The 22,591-nt window shown below is 42.9% G+C and overlaps 1 long non-coding RNA gene across 3 annotated transcripts; it reads right to left on the minus strand.

Moving 5' to 3' along the window:
- Positions 1–190: 190 nt before the first annotated feature.
- Positions 191–11,862, minus strand: LOC120093149 (uncharacterized). Of its 3 annotated transcripts, none has more exons than XR_005500698.2 (4): positions 8,296–11,862; positions 5,702–7,469; positions 844–950; positions 191–374 (listed from the first exon to the last, which is right to left on the minus strand). It is a non-coding gene; the product is annotated as an uncharacterized LOC120093149 (long non-coding RNA). The 3 variants fall into 3 exon arrangements; XR_005500700.2 differs by having other exon boundaries at positions 5,702–7,169; positions 7,294–11,858; XR_005500699.2 differs by having other exon boundaries at positions 5,702–7,169; positions 7,249–11,858.
- Between the last annotated feature and the right edge of the window lie 10,729 nt (positions 11,863–22,591).

A 22,591-nucleotide genomic window follows, 5' to 3' on the forward strand; every position in this document is an offset into this window, starting at 1 on the left:
GAGCAGGGGGAGGGGAGGAGGAGGGGGAGGGAGAAACACTTAGAATCACTTCCTTCCAAAAATGAGAACACCTCCTTATCTTTCAAAAAGAGTTTAACCTACTAGGAACCAACCATTCAAATATGAGCCTGTGAGGACCACCTTCCTTTAAACCACCACAGAATGAATGAATGGAAATTGGATGGAAGAATGAATGAAACAACATATTTATAAAGAATGACAAATCTTCCATGCTTATAGCTATCAATTACAATCAGGGTGCATGTGTTCGAGGTGCTGTAGTTTCACTACCACCTCTGGGTACCCGGATATTTCTTGCAGCTCTTGGAAGACTGCAACACCAGCAAGTTCTCAGGTTATTTCTGGTTCCACGCCTAGGAGAAACAGAGTCAACCACTTTTAGTCATTTTGTTTTTAAGCTCTAAAAAACAAAACAAAACAAAACAAACAAACGAAACCCCAAACGATGTTTATTTGCTTTCCTCACACCCCCAAAATGCAAGAAAGACTTCTTTTGGGTAAGAGAGTTCCAGTGAAGTCCATCACAGCAGGGCAAGCACAGCAGCAGGAAGAGGAGGTCCATTGTTTTCACTTCACCAGGAGTTAAAAAATACAAGAAATGTATCTCAGGCTTTCAAACCTCTAAGGCAGTTTGAACCTCAGGGGTTAGACTTCACCACCACAGACAGAAGGCGGGGCAGCATGAAACAGAAGCATGATAGTCACATTGCTGAAAGACCTTTCTTGTGTTATGTGACAGGAAGCAGACCATTGATTTTGGGCTCAGAGACAGTTTTGTGAGAGGATTTCATACGAGGCTCCTTCACTGTCCACTGAACTTACCTTGCTTTACAACCAAACTCCAGGAGTTCTCTTCAAGATACCCTTTCTGAATGGCCTGGTGCAGTTCTGCTCTCAGCCTCTTTCTCTCCTCAAAGCTTCTTTGATCTCTGTTTCAATGAAGGACATTACTGTTGTATTAATTTATTTATTAATTATTTAAAAAATGTCGGACCTTTTATCCCACTCTGTGCTGGCACCCGTAGGGATTTATCATAGTGCAGGGTTCTTTTATCTCAGTGGCTCCTCAGAGCCCCCAGGTACTCTCTGACCCAGGTAGTCGGTGAGCTGATCCAGGGTGCACCTTGCCAAGCTGGTCTCTAGAGTTAGTTCTGGCATGGAGAGCCATGTCTAGTTACCCATAATTCATCTCTGGTTAGTATCTCTCCAAACGGCTCTGCTAGCTGCAAACTCTCTGGTTCCAGCTACACAGTAAAATCAGGGCTGTAGAAGTCCAGCAGTAGCTGGCCTACTGCAACTCCCTGCCAAGGGCTCTGTCCTGACTCTCCACAACCGTTCCCTGGTAGGTAAAGTACAAACTCCCAACCACTCAGTGAAATCAGGACTCAATAAACTGTAATTTACCAATCAGATTTACATGTTAAATTCTCCATCCACAATACATCCACACAGTAAACTCACAACCTCCCACCTAGATAAGATAAATTTCTCTACAGAAATCCATCCCTTATGAAATATACTTAACTGCCTAGGGCCATTCAAGACCACCGAGCCCTGGGTCGTCCTTCCCTGTCTCCATCTTGATTCTCCTTTTCCTTCCCATTCTCTCCCGCCTTACAAAAGCTTTGTCCCCCACCTTATTTTTTTTTACTCTCCAAACATGGCCTTGACCTAACTTGTGCCAGCCCTCACCTGCTGCATATAGACATCAACCTACACATTGCCATGAGATTTCAAATTCTCCATGTGTGACCATTAATGTCCCTTAGGATCTGTTATTGCACAGGTGGTCTGCACTCTCACTTGGTGACCGTCCCATAGCTCTCTGTTCCTGAGCGTACTCAAAGCACATTTCTCCCTAAGGTATCACACTCAGGAACACTATAGATCTTGGGAGATCCCAATGCTACCGGAAACTATCCAGCTTTGATTTGCTTTAAGACACATCTTCTCCTGTACAGCTCATGTGGGTGTCAGGAGACTTAGGAATGCCCCCTGAATAAATCAACAAATTGAAAAAAACTAACAGAATGAATTAAATTAAACAATAAATAAGATTGTAGGTAATTTTGACTTTGTGAAAACTTATAAATAATATTTGGGGACCCATGAAACAAGTTTCACAAAACCTAGAAATACTATAAGCACAAGGTAAAGAAGGAAATCATCTCTCAAGAGAAGTAATGTAGGAGAATGTGTGATATCTGGATTCTTTATGGAAAGTTACCTTTCTTTATAAAAATTCTTCTTTTATGACAGATCATACATGATGTTTTAAATGTTATATCCTAAAAATCATTGTGCTTACACAATATACCTAGCATTTATTAAAGTCATCTCATTACAGGAAATACTATCCTAAATGAATGCAATACAAGTTTTTAATTCAAGGATATTCTAGATTTTAAAGAGGCCCATTGGTTTTTATCGTATATGTGTGAGTGTTTTTCCTGCATGTATGTGGGTTCATAATGTGTGTGCATGGTGCCCACAGAGCCCACAGAGTGCTTCAGACACTCTGAAATGCAGTGAGGCTCCATGTGTGTGATGGGAACTAAGCCTGGGTCCTCTGCAAAGGTGATTTGTACTCTGAACTCATGAGCCTCCCTCTATCCCCTGCAAGTGTATTTCAATTTGACTTATCTGTTTAATTAGTGCACACTGCTGTTTTGCATGCATGTGTGTCTGTGAACCAAATGTGTGCCTGATACCTGCAGATCCCTAAGGAGAGTCTCTGACCCCCTGGACCTCGACCAACACACAGATCACATAAATCAAGACTATAATGTATAGGATAGGAAAATAGGTGTTTATCAAATATCTATATATCAAACCTCCTTTCTATTCCTTTAAATGGTAGCATTCAGATTCTAGAGGGTGTTCAGTTTGTAATTTTAGATCATTTGAAAAACTAACTTGGGGGCATCTTGGGGCTGGCTGTACCCAAGAAACAAAACGTAACTAACTCTCTGCTTCTTTCAGACGTCTGCTTTCAATAATGTCTCTAAAAGAACACAGCAAACCAGAACTTAGACTAAAAACATAAATCACTCTTTATGCTGTGATGGTACATGACTCTGATATTAGTACTTTTGAGTTCAGAAACAAGCATGAAATACATAGTGAGTTCCAGGATGCCCTGGGCTACATAAAGAGACCCTAAATAAAAGGAAAAGAAGGAAGAAAGGAAGGAAGGAAGAAAGGAAGGAAGGAAGGAAGGAAGGAAGGAAGGAAGGAAGGAAGGAAGGAATCACTCTATTTCTTACTCCTCTGTGTGTGTGTGTGTGTGTGTGTAAAAATGCTTTTGGGGAGGATGGAGCAAAAGTAATTTTAGATGAAAGCCAAATGTTCCCAGTGGAAATTTTATCCTAAAATAAAGATTTTTTTAAAAGGGGAAACAAAGAAAGGAATAGCACGGAGCTTTTACTTTTGAGCATGTTCAGAAGTCTCTGCAGGACTTAGGACTTGAAAGTAGGCTATGGATGGGTAGGTTAGAAAGAGCACAGCAGAGAAGAAGATGGAGTTTTACATCCAGAGACGTCTTCACAGGCTCTAGTGCACTCCAGGAGCCATGATCTGCTCCTGCCTAGTTTAGCACCTATAAGCCTGGTCTCAGGAAGGCTGCATTGATCAGGCGCACAGTTCCAATCTAAAGAGATGCTGGTCCCTGCTCCAGGATGCAGGAACTTGCCTCAAGACATTTGTTGTTTCCTGGGTCACTATCTATGCTGATGTGGAAAATGGAGACCACCAGGGTCTGAAGAAGACTGGTGTTCTTTGGGCTTTAGTGTGCTAATGTGTGCAGTTAAACTGGTAATCCAAGGGGAACAACTTGAAACAGCACAGAATAAATTCAGCCTGCACTTTCTTTGCCTTTGTGATCTAAATAAGAAATTGATCCTTTTCAGAAAGGCTAAATTTTCATAAAATCATCCTTTCATGTTAAAAGTCTCTTCTGTGAATAAATGTTGAATATGTAAGAACCAGTTAATCATACTCGTGAAAATTCAATCTATTTAGTGGATGCTGAAATACCTTAGGTCTTACAATCCTATTCTGACTCAATTTGCTTTACCCAGAGAATTCTCAGCCTTCTATTCTACCCTCCAATATCCACACATTTCAGATTTCACTGGCCTTGACCATGGGGCAGATGTAGTCACCAAAATAATTAAAGTAAACTAAAATAACAAGAAACATATAGGCAAAAACTAATTGACAATATTATGTCTATGAAAGTTCCATGGTTTCCCTTAACACTATCTGCCTTTTAAGACCACCAAGCATTTGTGGTTCTGCCTTTAAACTCTTTGTACATCTGAGCTTGGTTTTCATAGACTTTTAAGAGGTACAAGACTGTTCTTTATCTGGACATAGTTGGCTTCATTAACATGGTTGTCATTCCCTAATTTCTGGAGTTATTATTAAGTCCATCATTAAATAAATATTTGACTTTTACAAAAAATTCCTTCTCATTTGAATAAATTATCAATTATTTAATGGTGAGTCAGTCCTTAAAGTAAAAAAATTCAAGCTTTAAACAAAAATCTCATCTGTTCAATAAAAGTGAGTTTTTTGAATGAAGTCATTCATGAAATGAAACAAAACAAAAAAAATACAGCAAAAACCCCTACTTCTATATTAAAGTGGTTCCTTCTATAGAAATTCCCCTTTTGCTACACCACTGCAGTCTCAGCCCTGCCATCATGGGGACTGAACAAGGAGACACCAATAGCCATGCAGACCTGGAAGTGGGGGAGCTCATGAAGCCAATGGATTAGACAAACTAATTAACTAACTTTTAAAAACAAAACAAACAACAAAGCCAAGGGATGTGAGAGCAAGAGAAACAGTCTTCCCCAGCTCTCAAACTGATTATCTAAAACCAAGTGCTCAGGCTTGAAGTCAAGTGACATTGTACAGACTGATCAGGTTGAATTCATACATTAGGAACACACACACAAGCACACCAAGTATACACACACACAAACATGCAAACCAACACACATATGCTGCAAAACCAGGGAGAGAGGCTGGTACCACAAGGGATCTTATAACAAGATGCAGGGAGGGAGGAAACCAAAAAAAATGAGGTAATTACATGTTAATTAAAAAAACACTAATTTTTTTTAAAAAATCACACTTTCTGAGCCAGGCTTGGTGGTGTATACGTTTAAGCAACACCCAAGCAGCAGGAGAATGTGTTTAGTGCAAGGACAGCCTGGTTACATAGCTACATCCAGGACAGCCAGGGCTATGTAGAAGGATCCTATCTCAAAACAAACAAACAACAAAACAAAACACATCCTTTTAAAGTCAGTCTCTAACTAAAACCAGTTTTATAGATAGATGGCGTGGTTGTCTAAAGGCAGCGATGTTCTCACACAGTCAACCCTTTGAATAAATGTTCACCCTCTGTAGGAAAAACTGTCCTCTTCCTAGAGAGTCTGCCTTGATTAACATTGGCCATGATTACAAAGCATGAGTATTTTCTTTCACAATGGAGCTTCAAAATCACGGTTAGATGAAAACTGACATTTTTTACTTGAAATTTGTACAAAGGTATAGGATTGTCTCAAAGAGGAACAAACATTAAGAATAGAACCAAAACTTTAACTATGTGTCAAAGAAGTTCTTAAAACTTAAAACTCAAACCTGGGATGAGTCTTCCAACACTTACCAGGTTCAATGTCTCCACAGGGAGAATTACTTTGTTTCCTCTGAAGTTCAGAATCCTGCATCAGCAACTGTGTCTTGGCAGTGATGGGATTGATTCTGCTGCTGCTTACATTCAGCCAACATTGCAGCTCCCTTTTGCAAATTCAGTTGCTTTTTCTTAACTAGTGCAAGGGCACTGCTGGATGTTGAGTTGCCAGACTTGGTGAGCAGGGATAGCCATAACCTGACCAGAGGGTTCCACATGTCTCCAGGTCTGGACGCATCCCGGAGTGTGATTGCCCCGTTATGTGTAGTCCTGACTCATACAGACAACTACAAGGTTTTGCTGCCTGGATTGCTGTTGGTCTTCCTGTCATCCCCTTTCTGTATCTGCCGTCCACACACCCACCACCCATCCCATCTAAGGATGGCTTCTATCTGGAATTAACATTCATCCAGGATGGAGATCAAAGGCTCCTCGCTGCTATGGTCTCAGAACAAGATCAGCTGCTTCTGGGTGGGGCAGATTTCTGTCAGTAAATGGCCACCAGTTCCTCTTTAGCCGGGCCTCCAGGTTTCTGCAAGATTTCTGAGCCAGCAGGGGAAATTCCCTTTGCTCAATGCAGGCAGTTTTAAGGTGTCAGGGTGACCAGGGCCAGCACAGCTAGAAGGGAGGCAGCTCAGTGGTGTCTGGGCTTGTCTGTGTGTTTTTAGCCACTCCCTGTCTGTGGCCGACAGGATGCAGATGAACTCCAGTCCTCTGGAAATCCAGGTCCAATCAGGACCAGCACGAGGTCATCCTCAGGGAGCCCTGTCCCAAGTACTCAGAAGCCAGACCAGTACCTTCCCCAGTGATCCAGCAGCCCTCACCCTGCAGTGACTGAATTGTCTAGGCTCTTCTACATCTGCTCAGCCATGATCTGCCTTAGGTTTCCTTTTCCTGGCTGCTGACAGACTCTCCATTTCCTCTTCTGTGGGAACATTTACTTTCTGTTTTTAGGAATGACACATTTATACTGTTCCCCACCCCAACCCCAGCGTGCTTGTGATTTTTGGAGGGTGGGTGGTGGTTGCCAAACCAGGATTGGCTGATTTAAGTGCCTGGGAGACTTTTAAAATGCAGAGCCAGCTGGCTGCAGAAGGTCTTGCCCCAGCGCACCAAGCCGCTAAGCAGGCACAGTTGTCCTAAACTGTGTACCACAGAGAAACTGAAACAGAGAAATTGAGAAAGACGCCCTTATCTCTTTACCTCCCCCTGCTGAAAGCTGTTTGTGCTGTGGAGCCAGTTACCTGCCTGTGAGGTTGATAGACCAGGGAGAACAGGAGAGGCTCAGCCTGTTTGTGTCCCCACCCGGGAAAATCTTCATCCATGGCCTGTGCCTTGCTCCCCAGGTGTTAGGAGATTTATAATCAGGTGACAGCTGCATCTTGGGCAACTGATTCTTGCAGAGAACACAGCAATCCTGTCAGCTTGGCTCCTCCCTTCTGTCCTGGAAGCAAGAAACCAGAGGTTCAGGTCCCAAATGAGGACACCGGGGAAGTAATGCAATGCTGTTTACTCTAGCATACATCTGGAACAGCCCGCAGCCTGGTGTTCAAGGAGCATGCGCAGACCTCGGTCTTGAAGCAAGGCTTGTTCTAGCGTGGTCTATCAGTCGCCATCTGCTGGTGGAGAAGACTTGCAGTTCTGTTAGATCTCCTGGAGAGGATCCGCACCCCCAGGCTCCCCTGCCTTGGCTGCTGCTCACAGTTGTTGGCACCATAGCGAACAGGGTCCTCCTCTGCTGAGTCTAGGAAAGAAGGGAGGAGCTGAGCTAGCTCTGTGCTCTGCCAGAATAGATTTTTCCAGACAGAGGCTGCCACAAGCCTGGGGTGAGATTCCCTAAGAGGCGCACAGGTAGGAAATTTCTCCTGGGACCAGCTAGGAAGGCAGAGGCCAAAGGCTGTTTCTTTAGGTTGTGACCGCAGAAGTCTGGGCTTTTTGCTAGTTTAACTGATTCATTCAAAGCACCTTTCAATCTCACCGACCACAAACTTTGTTCTTTGGCATAAACTGTACTCACACCAGGGAGAGCCTAGTTTGTGGCTCCTGAAGAGGTTTTTTTGTTTCAGTTTTCCCAACTACAGCCTGGCAGCCAGCCAGCTCTGCACTTAAAAATATTTTACACGGGGAAGAGAGGGCTGAACCCTCATTGCTATTGACAACATCTTCTTTACCCAGCCCAACACAAATAGTGGCAGGGACTAAAATCTCTAAGAAAGCTCAGAGAAGACAATAAAATTTCTATCATTCCTAGAACCAAACCCAAACTTTGCCACGACAGAGGACATATTGAAGCCATTAGCCGGAAAAAGATCTGCAGACCAACTGGTACTGTGTGGACCTTGAAGCACCAAGAAGAGTCTGCACTGTAGATCAGGGCTCTGGTAGGAGAAGTGTACAGGCTAAGGCCTAGGCTAAAAGACCTCAGTACATTCCAAACATTCAGCCCAAGAGACTCAGAAGTCTATTTTCACACACAAATCCACTCTGCCCAGAAGTCTCTGCCCTGGCTCTGCTGAAGCACTTCCCACCACCCAGGACCAGAAACGCTGAGCCTCTGGATGCGCGCTTACACAGAAGCAGGAGATGACCAGCTGATTCATCTTCACATCCAGGATGACTGGAACCGTCGTTAGACAAGAAGGATACAGTAAGGATGAGCGGTACGGAGATTGCCTAAGGCAGGAAAATCCTGGTACTTTGTCCACTTGAGTCAGTTGGAGAAACACAGAAATCAATCTTACAAGCTGTATCCGGACGTGGAGACCACGGGTGCCTGCATCCCAGGCTCACCTGGACCATTGGAGATTCCTCTGTTGATAACTGTCGGTTTAGTTCTGTACCACATTTTTTGTTCAATTACTTGGGTTGCTGGAGTCTAACTTCTTATGTTACTTCTCCATTTTTGACGTTAGCCCTCTGTCAGATGAAGAGTGTTGAAGATCCTTTCCTAATCTGTGGGCTACCGATTTGTTCTATTGACAGTGTCCTTTGCCTTACAAAGCTTTTCAGTTTCATGAAGTCCCATTTATCAATTGTTGATCTTGGATTCTGAGTCCTTGGTATTCCATTCAGGAACTTGTCTCCTGTAGCAATGCTTTCAAGGGTATTTCCCACTATCTCTTCTATGAGACTTAGTGCATCCAATTTTATATTGAGGTCCTTGGACTATAGTTGTGTGCAGGATAACAAATATGGATCTATTTTCATTCATCTACAGGTGGACATCCAGTTAGCCAACACCATTTTTTGTAGATGCTTTGATTGTTTTCCATTGAATGGTTTTGGCTTTTTTATCAATACCCAATGTCCATAGATGTGTGGTTTATTTCTGGTTCTTTAATTCTTATACCCTGTGGGGTTTTATCTCTATTACCCAGTAGCACAGATTGAGGTCAGGGATGGTGATTCCTCCCAAAATTCTTTTATTGTTCAGGATTCTTTTGACTATCCTGGGTTTTTTGTTTTTCCAAATGAAGTTGAGAATTGCTCTTTCAGGTTCTATAAGAATTTTGTTGGAATTTTGATGGGGATTGCATGGAATGTGTAGATTGCTTTTGGTAAGATGGCCAGTTTCACTATGTGAATCCTATATCTCCATGAGCATGGGAGATCTCTGCATCTTCAGATATCGTGTTCAAGTTCTTTCTTCTGGGACTTGAGGTTCTTGTCATACAGATCTTTTACTTGGTTGCTTAGAATTACACCAAGATATTTTATATTATTCCTGGTTATTTTAAAGTGTGACATTTCTCTAATTTCTTCATTGGCCTATTTCTCATGAGGGCTTCTGGTCTTTTGGGTTTTTGTTTGTTTGTTTGTTTGTTTTTTGTTAATTTTGAATCTAGACACTTTCCTTAAGTTGTTATCAGCTGTAGGAGTTCTACAAATTTTGGGGGTCATCCACAAATAGCAATGCTTTGACTTCTTCCTTTTATGTGTGTCCTCTTGATCTCTTTTAGTTGTGTTATTGTTCTGTGTAGAAGCTCTATTATATCATTGAAGAGATAGGGACAGAGTGGGCAGCCTTGTCTCCTCCCTGATTTTAATGGAAATGGTTTAAATTTCTTGCCACACCCACTCCAGTGGAGTCTTGTGACATGAAGTTCTTAGTGTTTCGTTTCTGTCCAGAACAGAGGCCTGTGCCTGGAATGGCTCGGCCTCCTGGAGGTCCTGGAGTCTCCCTACAAAAAGATGATGACCTGGGTCTATGCTTTCAGTGGAGGTACCTTCTATGTTCTGGCCTTGGTGATCTCAACAACTTTAAGCCTGTCAACAATATCTAAATCTAAGAATATAGCAGTGTGGAAAGATGGTCATGTATCTTTAGATGTTCCAGGAACTACAAGTCCAGAGACGGAAACATCTCACACCATCAACTGCTGCACCCATTAGTTCTCAATAAATAGGAGAGAAGTTAATTAAAGCTATTAAGAGCATGACTGTTCCAAAAAGTCTTTTCCCCCTTTTTGGGAAAAGTTTTGTTTAGCATGATTCAGAATAGTAGTGACTTTTTTGGAAAGACAGGTTCAGCGAGTTGAGCAAAGTTATCAAGAATTAACTAAAAGAAAAAGAAGAACTATCATTGAACAAAAAGTAATTACAAAAATTAGGGTTAGAGACTAAACTGGAGAATGGAGTCTTGTTTATTAAAATTAGTGGACAATGGTGGCAGGCCCCTAGATATAGAGATCCTTATTATTATAAACCTACAGATGCACCATTCCCACGGATGGGGACTTATGACATAGATTTGACAAGGTGAGTAGTGGTAAACAGTAAGAAGACAAAGTATATTGAGCTTGGTTACTGGGAAAGACTTAGGAGGACTTGACCTCTGTGGTGGGCGCTCTCACAAGAAGAGAGGCTTGAGAATCAATAGGCTGTGTATAGAACGATTGCTTTGTCTAAGAGAAGGTGGTCTAATCTTTTTAGAAGACCATAGGAAATGAAGAAAACCATGAAATGGTTACAAAAGTTTCCAAATTATCCTGAGGGGCCATAAACATAAAGTTTAAACTTTATCCAAACAAAGGTAAGTATTGAATGTACATCTGATGCCCACAAGTCCGACATTATAACCACAGTCTTCTACACTATTATCTGCGACTAAAAACTCCTAGACTGTATGCTCAGTTTCCTTTGTACAAGAGACATCTGATGGGGTAATAAATATCGCCAAGTATGATATTCCTGTTTTGACCATATAAGTCTGTGCCAAAAAAATAAAACTTTTTACAACAACACATATCTCAGATTTGTGTCTGCCTGTCAAGCCAAATCCATTCTCCACCTAAAATCCAAGCCTTGGCCCCTACTGATGCACTCTCCCTGGGTGGTTTCTGACAGTTTCTCTCCCTTTAGTTTGATGTTGGCTATTGGCTTGTTGTATATTGTTTTGATTGTGTTTACATATGTGCCCTGTATCCCTGATTTCTCTAATATTTTTACCATGAAGGGGTGTTGGGTTTTTATCAAAGCTCTTTTTAGCATCTAATGAGATAACCACGTGATATGTTTACTCTCAGTTTGTCTTTATCATGGGCTGTGTTGATGAATTTTCATATAAGGAATCATCGATGCATGCATGGGATGAAGCTTCCTTCATCCTGATGATTTTTTGATATGTTCCTGGATTCAGTCTGTGAGGACTTTATTGAGTATTTTGGTATCAACGTTCATGAGAGGAATTGGTCTGACGTTCTCTTTCTTTGTGGCGGCTTAGTGTAGTTTAGACATCACGGTCACTGTGCCCTCTCTGAATGAGTTTGGCAGTGTTCCTTCAGCTTTTATTTTATGGAATAATTTGAGGAGTATTGAAATTAGCTTTCCTTAGAAAATCTGGTAGAATTCTCTAACAAAACCATCTGGCCCTGTGCCTTTTTGGTTGGGAGATTTTAATGACTGCTACTTCTTCTTCAAGGGTTGTGGGGCTGTTCAAATGGTTTACCTGAACTTGATTTAACTTTGGTAAGTGGTATCTATCTAGAAAAGGTTCCATTTCGTTCAGATTTTCCAATTTCGTGGAGTAGAAGTTTTTGAAGTAAAATCTACTGATTCTATGAAGTCCCTCAGTGTCAGTTGCTGAGCCTCCCTTCTCCTTACTGGTTTTGTTAATGTGGATTCTCTATCTGTCTGTCTATCTATGTATCTATCTATCTATCTATGTATCTATCTATGTATCTATCTATGTATCTATCTATGTATCTATCTATCTATCTATCTATCTATCTATTTATCTATCTATTATGTATCTATCTATGTATCTATCTATGTATCTATCTATGTATCTATCTATGTATCTATCTATGTATCTATCTATCTATCTATCTATCTATCTATCTATCTATCTATCTATCAGTTAGTTTGGCTAAGGGTTTGTTTATCTTGTTGATTTTCTTAAAGAACCAGGTCTTGGTTTGGTTGATTCTTTGAATTGTTTTCTTTCTTTCTAACTGATTGATTCCAGCCATGGTTTCTATAATTTCCTGCATTTTCTCCCCTTTTGTGAGTTTGCTTCTTCCTTTTTTCCCTAGAACTTTCAGGTGTACTTTGTGATAGCTACTCCTGGCTGTCAACTTGACTACATCTGGAATAAACTACATCTGGTAATGAGGGCACACCTGTGCCCCAGATCTCAACAGTGAGTTCTGGAAGGATAGTGGCCTTGAAAAGGTTAGCCACAGGCAAAGTAGTACACAGCTTTAATCCTAGGAGTCTGAGGCAGTCAGATTTCTGAGTTTAAGATCAACTTCTGACAAAATGAAGTTCCAGATCCAGGCATGGGGTTACACACCTTTAATCTGAGCCACACTGTCTGCTAGAGACCTATATGAAGACATTGGAAGAAGGAGGATTCACTCTTTGCCTGCTTGCACTTACTTGCGAGCACATCTGTTGGAACCTATCTGGCCAGGATTGCAGCTTCTCCAGAAGACCAGCTGAAACTGCTGGACTTTTGGATTTCCCATCACAGCTGCCCATTGTTGGGTTAGTTGGAATACTGATTGTAAGTCATTGTAATTAATTCCCTTAATATATAAAGACATTCCACAAGTTCTGTGACTCTAGAGAACTCTAATATGACTTTTTAATTTCTGATATGGGGACTTTCTGATTCTTTTATGTAGGCAAATTATTATGAACTTTCCTCTTAGGACCACTTTTTTGTCATTAATTTGGGTAGGTGTTGACTTCATTTTGATTAAATTCTAGAAAGTCTTTAATTTCTTTCTGTATTTCTACCCTGACCCACAGACCATTGAGTAGAGAGTTGTTCTGATTCCAAGAGTGTGTAGGCTTTCTGTTTCTCTTCTCTGAAGTGCAGATTTAAATCCATGGTGGTCTGACGAGATACAAGGGGTTTGTATGACACACCAGAAGAGGTCATCAGATCCTGTTCCAGATGATTGTGAGCCACCATGTGGTCGATGGGAATTGAACTCAGGACCTTTGGAAAAGCACTCAGTGCTCTTAATCATTGGGCCATATCTCATGCACAGGATAACTGTTTTTGTTTGTTATTTTGCAGGCATAGAAAGAGAAGAAACAAGGTATATGTGTGTGTGTGTGTGTGTATGTGTGTGTGTGTGTGTGTGTGTGTGTGTGTGTATTGACTGCGGTTACTTGGGATTGTATAACCTGTAGCTTGTCCTTGTAGAAGTCAGGTCCTTTATAAATCTTCTCTCTCAAGGCAGGACCACACTGGTGTTCATATGGCTGCACAGATGATGGGCTCTCCCTTGAGGTTTGTTATTTCATACTGACCTCAATGACAACTCCCTTCTGAGTACATTTCATCAGGATAGCTAGGTATGATCAGTGCCACTGGGTGCCTATGACACCGCACTTGAGCTGGCTGGGTATGCAATTCCTCCCTCTTCACAAATGTGGCAAACACAGAGAGCCCAGAGCTAGCCTTGTCTACCATCCTTTTCCAATCACTTCCCAGTCAGGGCCCAGTCTGCAGTGTGATCTCTGCCTCAGACAGACTGAGAAGAGTATAGTCCGGGATTGCTGCTGTATGTGACTCTCTCAGTCTTATTTTCCCTCTTTTATATTCCTGAGAAGTGTTGTTAAGTACTCTTCTGTCCTGAAATCATGTCTCCTGCTCTAGATTCAAAGAATCCCAAGAGTGTCCTTTCTTGTGCAGATGTAATAGGAACTAGGATGGCTGCTCCTGAGCCTCCTTGGCCTTCGCAAATGTGTGGTTCATTAAAGAGGAATGGCCCTGGTTTGTGCCTCTGAGTTGTGTTATCCATGGGCACTCCAATTTGAAGCCAGGAAGATCGAACTAACTTACCATCTATTGGGGAGAATCCTGGGAAGTGCATCATGGGTTTTGCGTTACATTTTGCCTAGATTTGGAACCTGAGCTCTGACTCCACACAGACCAAGGAGGGACTGATTTGTGAACAGGGGTGGGTGTCTCTCTTGGCTAGGTTCAATTGCTATGATGTGTGGTAATAACACACCATGACAAAATCAACCCATGGAGGAAGGGTTTATCATCTCACAATTGTAGTCCTTCATGAAGAGAAAACAAGTCAGGAAGTCAAGGCAGGAACCCAAGGACACCCAAACTGAAGCAGGCCACAAAGAAATGCTATTACTGGCTTCCTTCTCATAGCTTGCTCAACCTACTGTCCTGTAAAACTCAGGACCACCTGCCCAGAGGTTGCACTGGCTCCTCTCACACCAAGCTAAGCCCACCCACTTCCAGTATTAATGAAGAAATGGCCCACAGGTTTGCTTGTCTGCCAGTCATTCTCTCACCAAAATTACTCTAACTTTGTCAGGTTGGGGTGGGTGAGTTGAAACAACCTCACGGACAGATTTCTCCCTTTCTGTTCCGGTGGGCCATGCACCAGACAATGCAGTCTAATTCACAGCTGCCTAGAGAAGATTTGCAGCTCTTTTTGTAGCTTATGTTGCACAGGCCTCTGCTTCCTCCTCCTCCTGCTTTTCCTCCTCCTGCTTTTCCTCCTCCTGCTTTTCCCCTGCTTCCTCTGTATTTTTCTCCTGTTCCCCATTTTGTTTTTACATTCCTGACAGGGTTTCTGTGTAGCCCTGACTGTCTTGGAACTCACTCTGTAGACCAGGCTGGCCTTGATTCACAGAGGTCCTCCTGCCTCAGTCATTCCTGTGTTGGATTAAAGGTGTGGGTCCACTGCTCAGCTGGCTTCATTTGTGTGCCTGTTTATAGGTATTCGGGTGTTAGGAACTTAACCTATGTCTTCTACCAATGCATCAAGTCCTGTGACCATCGCTGCCTCCGGTCCTCAGTACAGGTCTCCTCTTTTATGTGTGTATTTGTTTGGATGCATGTCATGTCTTTGCACCATGTCTTTGCCTGGTGTGAGAGGAAGTCAGTTCCACTGCTTAGCCTTGGCTGTCCTAGTACTTGCTCTGTAGAGATGACTGGCCGCAAACCCAGAGATAAACTTTCCTCAGCCTTCAGAGTGAAGAGGTTAAAGGTGTACTCTACCATGCCCAGGCTAGCTTGTCACAGTAGGTTCTCAATAAATACAGGAGTTGAGGGATCCCATCCTCTGTCCAACAACACTAATTTCCTTTTTTATTTTTATTTTTATTTTTTACTGTTTTTGTTTTCATTTCCTCAATCAAAGCTTTCAGATTAGACAAATACAGGTCTTTCACCTACTGTCCTTGTCACTTTGGGCAGACTTTACGACTAACTATATGTTTCTCTTGCACATAGAAATATCAGTGAATGGGCTGGAGATGTGGCTCAGTGGTTAAGAGCACTGACTGCTTTTCCAGAGGTCCTGAGTTCAATTCCCAGCAACCACATGGTGGCTCACAACCATCTGTAATGGGATCTGATGCCCTCTTCTGATGTGTGTGATGACAATGACAGTGTACTTATAGATGATAAATAAGTAAATCCTTAAAAAAAAAGTAATATCAGTGAATAATTTCCAAGGATTCATTAAGACCTTATTTATAAATACCTTGTTCAGGATGGTAATGGAAACCTTATTTATGATGTGTTTAGATGTATTTGTTCTCTCCCACATTTCCAGTCTATAGATTCCACAGGATGAACAGAGTATCCCATCTATTGAAACCTGTAAAAAAATTTCACTTAGATAAAATGGAGTTTGCTTAATATCTAATTCTTTAAAACTGAGGGGAACCATCAGGAAGTACTCATAGCATGTTTAGGATTAAGTAATTCCAGCTGAAGAATAAAATCTTATTTCATGATGATTAGAGCATGTCTGGTTGAGATCATCTCCCTCTCCCCTCTCCTCACTCAGCCAGCTCTCCTCATTTTCCAAAACTCAGGTTTCTATCATCTTCTAAAGGAGTCTTCTCAACCTGCAGCTCCATCACTATTCCTTTTTGTAAATTGGGTATGTTTTATTTACATTTCAAATGTCATTTCCTTCCCTAGTTTCCCCATCCATGAGTCCCCTATCCCATCCTCCCCCCGCCTTCTGCTATGAGGGTATTCCTTCTCCCCTGAGGACGCCATCACTGCATATATCTTTTACTACTAGCAATGGCATTTTCTTTGTTCTATTGGTTTTCCCGAAATTTCACAATCCATGCCTGCAAAGTGGTGTTGTCTCCTTCTCCTTCTTCTTCAAAACTCCAAAAGCCAAGAGTAGTAGAGTTCCCCTCAGATAGCTCACTGCCTTCGTGGACTTCCTGTAGCACACTGGTAGGACCACAGCTGTGTGACAATGTGGCAGATCCTTCTGGGTTTGCCAGTGTCCAGCGGTTCCCCTGTGGCAGATCACCTTAGTGAACACCCAGTGTTTTCTAAGCCTCCCTTCCCTTAGCAGAGCCCAATCCAATCCCTTCCTTTCGAAAGCAGTAGCAGAGCCTGAACAGTTTTCTCTCTGGCAGATTTTAACCTATGGCCAGTGGCTGTATTTCTCTTGAGAACGAAGGTGTCCAATTCTCAGCTCCAAATCGGACAGTTTCACGTGGATAGCTTCAGAGAAACAGGCTCACTTCCTCAGGATCCTGTAAGGCAGGTTCAGTGGGCCAACGGGTTTCTGTGCCATTCGGTGTTTGCACAAACACTCAATGGAATTTCTTTAAGTTTCTCCATGACATTTCTAGTTTTCCTGCTACCTGGATGGGGCTGACAAAAGATGGTGATTTTGAACTACTTATGTAGTTTTGTTCTTCTGTGCTTTGCCTGCCGGAATCAGGTTCCTGCAGGCAAACAGAGAGAATACACAGACATCGGACCCCTACCCTGGAAAACTAGGACTGGGTGTTGGCACCTAAACTCTGTCAGGATGGCTTTCCTTTCTTTGCACCAATGATATCTGGCGAAGGGATGGTCCAGGGCTCCAAAGAGTCATGGTTTGCGATGGCCCTCTCCCGCATGCCTTCCTTTCTGCAGGAAGTGTGTGGCTATGTTTAAAGCATGCATTTGTTCCTCTGGAAAGAGGCTGACCTGAGGGCTTCTCCCTTGCACATCTAGATTTCGTGCAAGCCTTGCGACCCTGGGCAAGTCCTTGGTGGCAGACAGCTCCTCAAGGCTGGTGGGTGGGAACAGAGGGAGCACAGGCCAATGAAAAGTCCTAGCCATGGGCTGGAGAGCTGGCTCAGTGGTTAAGAGCACTGACTAATCTTTCCTAGGTCCTGAGTTCAATTCCCAGCAACCACAGTGTGGCTCACTGTAATGGGATCTGATGCCCTCTTCCAGTGTGTCTAAGGCTGAGACAGTGTATGTACTCTCACATCAGAGGCAGATCCTCAGCTCTGCCTCCCAGCCTCAGGTCGCTGGCTTGTGTACCTCAGGGGTGTCTGTCACCCGCTCTAGGTCTTGAGGGGATGCCCCATTATCAGCGCCCCTGCAGTCGGTTCTCTGGAGCCTGGTTCTCAAGAGGCTGCCACTTGTCAGTCTAATCAAGTTCCTGTCAGTTGTCTGCAGGACAGGACTAAAACCCGACAGTGGTTTTAAATTGCATCCCTGACTTTACTCCTCTGCAGTTTCTTTTTGCGCCCAAAATCCCACTCCTCCAGGCACTCTGGGCCTCCCACCTCTGCGTGTTTCTAGAGGGAGAAAAATCAATCCTCCGCTTTCGGGCTGTAGGCCTTCGGTAAAATTACGTTTTCCTGGCCTTAAGTGTCCAAAGACACAAGTTCCGTTTAGAGCTCAGCGGAATAAGAACTAAATCCGATGCTGATTACAAACACACAGTACACGATTTTTTCTCCGTGACTTTGTATGAGATTGTAGGTTTGTGTTGGACCACGAACGGACTCCGCCAGGCAGGCTCTGGTGGGATTCATTGAGAACTTACTGTTCCCATAGGGAGTAGGTAGGACCTGCTATGTGACTGCCAGGGTTTCAGTTCCTCAGGCACTCAGTCTAGCGTCCTTTCTAAAGGAGGAAAAAAATCGATCCTCAGACTCATTTCCATAAGCCATTTCTAGCAGCCAGCCTTCCATAAAGTTACATTTTCAGGCAGCCAAGTTCCGTTCAGCGATGAGCACACTGCAGACCAAATCCGAAGGTGATTACAAACACCATATGCGATATATTTTACGTTATTTTTATTTGATTTCACTTTTGTGTGGGGACTGGGATCGGACTCTGACAAGCAGCCGAATCCACTGTTCCCATAGCGTAGGTATGCAGGGGATGTGATGTGATCCCCAGAATTTGGTTTGTTTATTGTGTCTCTGGCTCCCGGTGTTTCTAAAGGTTGAAAAATCAATGGTCGCTTTCCTTACCTATAAGCCGATTTCGTGCAGTTGGCCAATGGTAAAGTTATGTTTCCATTCAGTTAATTGTTTAAAGCGGATTTCATGCAGTCAGTCGTCCCTAAAGTTCCGTTTTCTCTGGGTTAAGTGTTGTCTGCTCAGGGTATTGCTAAAGGTTGAAAATTCAATGGTCCGTTTCCTTACTTTATGGGGATTTCGTGCAGTTGGGCGCCGTTAAATTCAGTTTTCATTCGGGTACGTGTCCCCAGCTTATTTCATGCAGTCAGTCGTCGGTAACGTTCGGTGTTCAGTCCCTTAAGTGCCTCCAGCTCCTGGCCTTTCTCAAGGTTGAAAATCAAATGGTCGGTTTCCTTACCTTAAACCGATTTCGTGCACTTTGTTGTCGGTAAAAGTACGTTTTCATTCGGTTATGTCTCCAAAGCCGGTTTCCTGGAGTTGACCCTCAGTAAAATTGACCCTAAGTAAAACCGATTTCGCGCAGCTGGCCCTCAGTAAAATTACCTTTTCATTTGGTCATGTATCCAAAGCCGATTTCGTGCAATTGGCCATCTTTAAATTCAGTTTTCATTAGGGTATGTGTCGAACCCTGCAGGTGGCTGTCAGTAACGTGCTGTTGGCCCTCGGTAAAGTTACGTTTTAATTCGGGTAATTGTCCAAACTCGATTAGGTGCAGTTTGTCATCGGTAAAGTACGTTTTCATTCCGTTAAGTGTCCAAAAGCTGATTTCGTGCAGAGTCATCAGTACAGTTCAGTTTTCATTGCATTACCTGAAAGTCGACTCCCTGCTACTTGTCCTGGGTAAAGTTACCCTTTCATTCGGTTACACGTACAAAGTGGATTTCGGGCAGGTGGCCAACAGTAACATTCAGTTTTCATTCAGTTACGCGTCCAAAACAGATTTTGTGCAGTCAGTCATCGGTAAAGTTACGTTTTCAGCCCGTTAACTGTCTGCTTCTCCTGGTATTTTTAAAGGTTGAAAAATGAATGGTCGGTTTCCTCACTGTAAGCAGATTTCCTGCAGTTGGGCATCAATAAAGTTACGTTTTCACTGGGTTACGTGTCCAGGGCCCATTTCCTGCAGTTTGTCATCAGTAAAGTTCAGTTTTCATTCGGTTACCTGTCCAAAGCCGATTTCGTGCCTCCCGTCTTCGGTAAAATTAGGTTTTCGTTCCTTTACACGTGCTAAGTGGATTTCGTGCAGTCAGTCATCTGAAAGTTACACTTATAGTCCGTTAAGTGTCTAAAGCTCTGGTTGTTTCTAAACGTTGAAAAATCAATGGTCAGTTTGCTTGCCTTAAGCGGATTTCATGCGGTGGGCCATCGTGAAGTTACGTTTTCAGTCCTTTAACTGTCTGCTCTGCTGGTATTTTTAAAGGTTGAAATATCAATGGTCGGTTTCCTTACTGTAAGCGGATTTCGTGCAGTTGGGCATCCATAAAGTTGTGTTTTCGTTGGGTTACATGTCCAGGGCCCATTTGGTGCGTCCCGTCATCGGTAAAATTACGTTTTCGTTCCGTTACACGTGCAAAGTGGATTTCCTGCAGGTGGCCATCATTAACGTTCAGTTTTCATTGGGTTACTTTTCCAAAACCGGTTTCGTGCCATTGGCCGTCGGTAAAGTTACATTTTAATTCGGTTAAGTGTCCAAAGCCGATATCGTGCAGAGTCATCACTACACTTCAGTTTTCATTCGGTTACCTGTACAAAGCCGATTTCGTGCATCACGCGGTCGGTAAAATTTCCTTTTCATTAGGTTACACGTGCAAAGTGGATTTCGTGCAGGTGGCCGTCAGTAACATTCAGTTTTCATTAAGTTAGGTTTCCAAAACAGATTTCGAGCTGTTCGCGGTGCATAAAGTTACGTTTTAATTCGCGTAATTGTCCAAACTCCATTTCGTGCGGTTTTTCATCGGTAAAGTTACATTTTCATTCGGTTAAGTGTCCAAAGCCGATTTCTTGCGGAGTCATCAGTACAGTACAGTTTCCATTTGGTTAGCTGTCCAAAGCCGATTTCCTGCTGTTTGTCATCAGTAAAGTTACGTTTTCATTCGGTTATACGTACAAAGTGGATTTCGTGCAGGTGGCCAACAGTAACGTTCCGTTTTCATTAGGTTAAGTGAACAAAACCGATTTCGTGCAGTCAGTCATCGGTAAAGTTACGTTTTCAGTCCGTTAACTGTCTGCTTCTCCTGGTATTTTTAAAGGTTGAAAAAATCAATGTTCGGTTTCCTTACTGTAAGCAGATTTCGTGCAGTTGGGCATCAATAAAGTTACCTTTTCATTGGGTTACGTGTCCAGGGCCCATTTCGTGCAGTTTGTCATCGGTAAAGTTACATTTTCACTAGGTTACCCGTACAAAGTCGATTTCGTGCATCCCGTCGTGGGTAAAATTACGTTTTCTTTCTGTTACACGTGCAAAGTGGATTTCGTGCAGGTGGCCGTCAGTAACGTTCAGTTTTCTTTGGGTTACGTTTCCAAAACCGATTTGGTGCCATTGGCCGTTGGTAAAGTTACGTTTTAATTCGGTTAATTGTCCAAAGCCGATTTCGTGAAGTTTGTGATCCGTAAAGTTACGTTTCATTCGGTTAAGTGTCCAAAGCCCATTTCGTGCAGAGTCATTAATACAGTAATGACTTCCTTTCGGTTACCTTTCCAATGCCGATTTCGTGCATCCCGTCGTCGGTAAAATTACATTTTGGTTTCGTTACACATGTAAAGTGGATTTAGTGCAGGTGGCCTTCAGTAAGGTTCAGTTTTCATTGAGTTACGTTTCCAAAACCGATTTCGTGCTGTTCACCGTCGGTAAAGTTACGGTTTAATTCGGGTAATTGTCTAAACTCCATTTCGTGCAGTTTGTCATCGGTAAAGTTCCGTTTTCGTTCGGTTAAGTGTCCAAAGCCGATTTCTTGCAGAGTCATCAGTACAGTACAGTTTACATTCGGTTACCTGACCACAGCCGATTTCCTGTTGCTTGTCGTCGGTAAAGTTAAGTTTTCATTCGGTTACACGTGCAAAGTGGATTCTGTCAGTAAGGTTCCGTTTTCATTAGGTTATGAGTCCACAACTGATTTCGTGCAGTCAGTCATCGCTAAAGTTACGTTTTCAGTCCGTTAACTGTCTGCTTCTCCTGGTATTTTTAAAGGTTGAAAAATCAATGATCCCTTTCCTTACTATAAGCCGATATCGTGCAGTTGGGCGTCAATAAAGTTACGTTTTCATTGGGTTACGTGTCCAGGGCCCACTTCGTGCAGTTTGTCATCGGTAAAGTTACGTTTTCATTCGGTTAAGTGTCCAAAGCCCATTTCGTGCAGAGTCATCAGTACAGTACAGTTGCCACTCGGTTACCGTCCAATGCCGGTTTCGTCCATCCCGTCGTCGGTAAAATTACGTTTTCGTTCCGTTACACGTGCAAAGTGAATTTCGTGCAGGTGGCCATCATTAACGTTCCGTTTTCATTAGGTTACATGAACAAAACCGATTTCGTGCAGTCAGTCATCGGTAAAGTTACGTTTTCAGTCCGTTAACTGTCTGCTTCTCCTGGTATTTTTAAAGGTTGAAAAATCAATGTTCGGTTTCCTTACTGTAAGCAGATTTCGTGCAGTTGGGCATCAATAAAGTTACATTTTCACTGGGCTACGTATCCAGGGCCCATTTCGTGCAGTTTGCCATCGGTAAAGTTACGTTTTCATTCGGTTTCCTATCTAAAGTCGACTTCGTGCATCCCGTCGTCGGTAAAATTACGTTTTCGTTCCGTTACACGTGCAAAATGGATTTCGTGCAGGTCGCCGTCAGTAACGTTCAGTTTTCACTGGGTTACGTTTCCAAAACCGGTGCCTTTGGCCGTCGGTAAAGTTACGTTTTAAATCGGTTAATTGTCCAATGCCGATTTCGTGCAGTTTTTCCTCGGTAAATTTACGTTTTCATTCGGTTCCGTGTCCAAAGCCGATTTCGTGCAGGTTGCAGTACATTATGTTATGTTTTCATTCGGAGTTCCGTCCAGCAAACTGACAGTTTCAGCAAGGGAAATTTCCCAATTTCCGACCCCGCCCTCCTCGAAGACTACAAATACCCAGCTACCCGAGCTCGCAAAAGCTCCTCAGGCTGCAGTGCCGCACTTGCTGCTGTCCTCGCAAGGCCAGTGCTGCTCGAGGG

Source organism: Rattus norvegicus, chromosome 2, assembly GCF_036323735.1.
Source record: "Rattus norvegicus strain BN/NHsdMcwi chromosome 2, GRCr8, whole genome shotgun sequence".
NCBI lineage: Eukaryota > Metazoa > Chordata > Mammalia > Rodentia > Muridae > Rattus > Rattus norvegicus.